The 5,993-nt window shown below is 33.2% G+C and overlaps 1 long non-coding RNA gene across 1 annotated transcript; it reads left to right on the plus strand.

Moving 5' to 3' along the window:
• The first annotated feature begins 2,363 nt into the window (after positions 1-2,363).
• LOC139824890 (uncharacterized) lies at positions 2,364-5,292 on the plus strand. Its single transcript, XR_011735333.1, has 5 exons — positions 2,364-2,589; positions 3,639-3,844; positions 4,177-4,335; positions 4,677-4,791; positions 5,077-5,292. It is a non-coding gene; the product is annotated as an uncharacterized lncRNA (long non-coding RNA).
• Positions 5,293-5,993: the final 701 nt, after the last annotated feature.

The raw sequence follows: 5,993 nt of genomic DNA on the forward strand, positions 1-5,993 counted from the left end.
TGTTTACGTTTTTTTGAAATGTACAGTCCTGGAATATAACGCATATCTATGTAATCAGATTCAAAAAATTGTCCCGAAACGTGCCGTAGGACATGAATTTTTTCCAGGACAGTCCTGGAAACTGCCAAATGTCCTGGAATATACCGATGTAAAAAATAAAAGTCCCGGAACATACTTCCGGACCTACATATATATATAATATATACAGTATATATATATAGCTGTTACAGTCAAAGCCCGAAACGCAGGCATTCCTAGGATTGACATAGTCAATCCTGGGGAACGACCAAGCGTCTTAGTCAAAGCCCGAAATAAGTTTTGCGTTTCGGCTTTTGACTAGTCAATCCTAGGAATAACTAATACGGCTAGTCAAAGTTAGAAGCTAAAGAAAAATTACTTCGGACTTTGACTAGTCAATCCTAGGTGTGGCTTAATTTGGACTGTGTGACTGTTAACAAATAAAATCAGTTTTTTTTCACTAAATTAAGTTCTTATGTTATTAATGCCCCGCGACGCGAGATATTAAACGTTAAAGTTGACAGGAATCAGGTTATGATTCCTGTCATACCGACGAGCTGTAGCGATACTGGCGACTACGAACATGCCCTGTGGCCACATACGCATGTTCAGTGGCCGCACACGCATGCAAAACTGCGCAAATTTTAAATGAATCAATCGTGCATAATAACTCAAGCATCTCGATTCAAGCAGTTAGGTCTCGCGCTGGGAGTTTCATTAGTTTAATTATGCGTGGGAAGCACACACACACACACACACACAACGGGGGGTGCGAGGGGGGGCCTTTGGCCCCCCCTCCCTCGCACCCACCCCGCCGGTAGGCTGCGTGGACCTTGCTTTACAACATAAAGTACATGCTAAGTTGTAAAACGAAATTATAAAGCACATGCATGGAGGGGTGCAAGGGGGCTTACATGCATGAGCGCACGTGAACAGAAAGGCTTTTTTCTCCCCTGCACCCTCCCCCATGCATGTACTTATAATTTCGTTTTACAACTTAGCATGTACTTTATGTTGTAAAGCGAGGTCCACGCAGCCTACCGGCGGGGTGGGTGCGGGGGAGGGGGGGGCCGAAGGCCCCCCTCGCACCCCCCCGTTGTGTGTGTGTGTGTGTGTGTGCTTCCCACGCATAATTAAACTAATGAAACTCCCAGCGTGAGACCTAACTGCTTGAATCGAGATGCTTGGGTTATTCTGCACGATTGATTCATTTAAAATTTGCGCAGTTTTGCATGCGGTGTGCGGCCACTGAACATGCGTATGTGGCACAGGGCATGTTCGTATTCGCCAGTAGTCGCTACAGCTCGTCGGTATGACAGGAATCATAACCTGATTCCTGTCAACTTTAACGTTTAATATCTCGCGTCGCGGGGCATTAATAACAATAAGAACTTAATTTAGTGAAAAAAAACTTGATTTTATTTGTTAACAGTCACACAGTCCAAATTAAGCCACACCTAGGATTGACTGGTCAAAGTCCGAAGTGATTTTTCTTAGTTTCTAACTTTGACCAGCCGTATTAGTTATTTCTAGGATTGACTAGTCAAATGCCGAAGTGATTTTTCTTTAGTTTCTAACTTTAACCAGTCGTATTAGTTATTCCTAGGATTGACTAGTTAAAAGCCGAAACGCAAAACTTATTTCGGGCTTTGACTAAGACGCTTGGTCGTTCCCCAGGATTGACTAGTCAATCCTAGGAATGCCTGCGTTTCGGGCTTTGACTATAACATATATATATATATATGTAGAGAGAGAGAGAGGAGAGGAGAGGAGAGAGAGAGAAGTTAGTACAAAAAAAAAATAATAATATTCTTTTACATCTATCGTATGTATATCTATTTAGTACACTCCAATCAAAGTAAAATGCATACTGAGCGGTACTGTAGTACCGAATGCACTCATTGTATCAACTAGATGTCTAATAGATGTTTTATAGACGTCGATATTAAGATCTAGATAGCGTCGAAATTCAGAGCGCTGAACGTCTATTTAGAAGCGTCTATATCTCATTTAGACCGTCTAAAAGACGTCGATTCAATGTCGATACGATGTACTATTTCCCCCAATTAGGATCCCCTTAATACGGGAGTGCGTACAAACAAAGTGTCCCATACAGCACAAAAGTTTTCAGTTACGTTGCAGAAACGTTGCAACATTTCACGTTACAATGTAATATTGCAGAAATACTACAGAGACATACAATTGTAATATTTCGCCGAAATGATTGCAGAATACTACAGAGACATACAATTGTAATTTTTTGCCTGAAATGATTCAGGCTGCTTGCGGAAATGTTAAATACGCAATATTAAATGTTGGCCATTTTGAAATTACGAAGTTGGCACGAGTGGCAGGAAGCAGTGCCGCAAGCCGCGAGTGATATGGTGATGATCGAGACGAGTGGAGACGAGTCGAGACAAAACAAAGTCAAATTACGGATGTGGCTCACTGTTAGAGCCATATTGTCCTCGGAAAAGAGCAATTAAACTAAGAAGAAGAAGGCTCACTGTTAGCTGGTACTGTATTTCATATCAGTGGTGTTGCTCGAAGTAACGGCAGCTGAATTACGCAGTAAGTATGACGAACTAAGGTTAAATCGATTTATAGAGCTCGGAATACTAGGATAACCGGGTACCCGCCCGCCCGCCTGTTATCTTTTGCACATACGGTTCCGCACCGGTTCCGCATATTCAGGAACCTGTACGCACGAGTGAACTTCTTGGCGAAATTAAGGTTAGAGTGGTGCTACTTGTTCAAAACTTAATTAGACAAACTAATCAAAGCGCGACATTAGCGGTATGCGGCTGTTCTGTTCTTTGTCAATGCTGGAAGTCGTTAAACGAGCACGGCTAATAAAGGAATTGTACGGATCGCAGCATATACTTGACATGATTAGAAACATCTCCACTACGGCTCTCTCTCTCTCTCTCCTCTCTCTCTCTCCTCTCTCTCTCTCTCACCTTGATAAATTTTATAATGTTCGTCTTGTTAATGGTATTTAATCTATATATATTCTAATATTCTAAATCAGTAAATTTAAACTTATATATTTTAGATATGTCTCAATTTTTATTTTGCGATTTATTATATTCATAAATCCTATTTGTCTTTTGGTAAATCAAGCATATAAATCGGAATTCAACTTGTATTTAAAGCGAGAGTTTCGCGACATTTTGTGATATTTCGCAGTTGTGATATATACAGTATCCGTTCTCTTGTTAACCGGTTCCTTTTCCGAGCTCTAGTATATATACGTATAAAATATAAAAATGTAGAATAAATAAAAAATAAATATATTTTAAAAATAAATATAAATATATTCTTATATCCATTTTTTTTTTCAGCAAAATATTGTATATGAACAAATTAATTTTTTATGAAAACAATACAGATAAAACAATATTTTATTTACAATATTTAAAAGTGTTCACATATGTATAGTAAAATACTAAAGTTACTTCGGCTTGATTGCACCAACATTAGTTCGACTTTAAGTGAGATGTATGTATATTTATTTAGAAAGAAAGATGAAGATAGTTTTACACACGTTAAGTCTCGCTTAAAGCCAAAATAACGTTGGTGCAACCGCGTCTTAATAATTTATAACATTATCCTTTCAGAATTTAAGAAGCTAGTGTTGTCTAAATTAAATAAACTCATATACAAGAGTGAGACAATGCAAAGTACGATTAATTGGATTGAACAGAACATTTCATGTCCAATAAACATAGAGCATGAATTTAATATTGAATTACCAATTTCATCATATGAAGATTTAAAATTATTTGAGGAACAACTAAACGAAGAAAAATTTAAGAATTATGTGGTATAATTTTCAATATTTCTTTATGTTATCACCCTTTTACTATGTACTATGTATAATGTCTAGATGCATGTAAATTGACTGATTTGTAAAAGGAATTTAATTGTTTATGTATTGAATAATTTTCAACAGTAAAGTTATTTTTACATTTGCAAGCATCTATCTGTTTTGTACATATTTCTTAAAGACGGAATGTTTAGAATATTCACTTGTACTTTTCTATAATTTTTATAATTATTATTTATATTTATAATTTTAATTATAATTAGTACAAAATGTTAGTTGTATTATATATTATTGTCATATAACATTATTAATTATATTTACTTTTCTAGTTTAATATTTTGAAACTGGTTGGTGGAAACAATTCACATGTTATGATACGCAACATATTAAAAAAGATGCTAACAAATCCATTGGCTCAACAGTTAGCTGGGCTGGAAGAAAAAATAAACATAGTTTCAAAGACTTGAAACTGGCAAATATAATCACACGTAAGTTTATTTTGTAATTTAATTGTGCAATTTGTTTTAATTAAAATTAAATATTTTAATTAACATTTATTTAGTATCATAATAATAAAAAAAATATATAAGTTATCAATAAAATTATTTTGTATTTAATTGTACTAAATTTATGAATAATCCTAAGCAACAGCTTATATGTGATATAATGTAAACATATTGAAAGTTAGCCTGTATCTTTCAAATTTCAAAAAATTACAAAAAAAAAATATATATATATATATGTACATTTTATGTTAATATGTATATATATTTTTACGTATACTTATTTTTAATATATTTAATTATAATATAGCATTTTTGTATTATAGAAGCTGTTCGTGCAGTACACAGACAAATAACCGATGCAGAAATCGCAAATTCTATATCGAAATGGCTGAGTCAAGGAACTTTAAGATTTCAAAGAGAAAGTTGTTCAAAGAAAAAGTACGTTTATTTTTTACACATATTTGTTCTATTTATAATATTTTAAACAAAATTTCTAATATAACAGTAACAAATGCAACTATAACGCAGATATATGTTTTATACAATTATTTCAAATCTTTGTAATGAGTTTATATTTTTAAAGCCTACTCTAAATTTCTAAAAGAAACAATCGTAGTATATAATTTCAAATTTTAATTATACTATGCATTATTAAATATAAATTATTTTGAATAGGTATATAATAAAAATAAAATTTTAATTTCTTTTATTAAATATTTCTAGGCATAGCTACGCACAGAGGAAGAGCACGAGCAAATAGCTGCAGAGGAAGAGGACGAGCAAGTAGATGCAGAGTACTTATAAGTAAAAGATAATAAAATATATTACATACAAATATAAAACAAAAATAATAAAACAAATAAAAATAAATGTTATAAAAAATGTATTTTTTATCTTATATATATATATATAATATGTAAAAAAAAATAAATGTATGTGTTCAAATTGCTTTTATTTATACACATCTTTAAATTATCTATAAATATATTATTCCAGTAAAAGGTAATTATTTCATATATTGCCTCAGACATCTCATACATATTTCAACGAGTAAATATTATGAGCAGTGTACATCACAGATAAAAAGTGATACGTATAGTTGCTATGTAATTAAATATATATATATATATATTTATATTTATATTTATATTAAATATATATATATATATTTATATTTAATTACATAGCAACTATACGTATCACTTTTTATCTGTGATGTACACTGCTCATAATATTTACTCGTTGAAATCTGGTGTATGACACGTCTGTGACAATATGTGAAATAATTACCTTTTTTATAACGTGATATAATAAATAGTATATATTGCATTTCAACGTTGCCGCAAGCTTGCAGCAAAGTTGCAAAAATCTTTCGAAACTTCTGTGCAATGTTTCAGTGTTTCAATGTAATGTCACTGCAATGTTTCTGAAATCTTACTGTGCTGTATGGGAGTATACATTGCAATGTTGCTGTAATATTTCAGTGCAATATTTCTGAGGGCGGACATTTCAACGTTGCCGCAAGCTTGCAGCAAAGTTGCAAAAATCTTTCGAAACTTCTGTGCAATGTTTCAATGTTTCAATGTAATGTCACTGCAATGTTTCTGAAATCTTACTGTGCTGTATGGGGTGTCGAAATG

This window comes from Temnothorax longispinosus, unplaced genomic scaffold (assembly GCF_030848805.1).
Source record: "Temnothorax longispinosus isolate EJ_2023e unplaced genomic scaffold, Tlon_JGU_v1 HiC_scaffold_642, whole genome shotgun sequence".
Taxonomy (NCBI): Eukaryota; Metazoa; Arthropoda; class Insecta; order Hymenoptera; family Formicidae; genus Temnothorax; species Temnothorax longispinosus.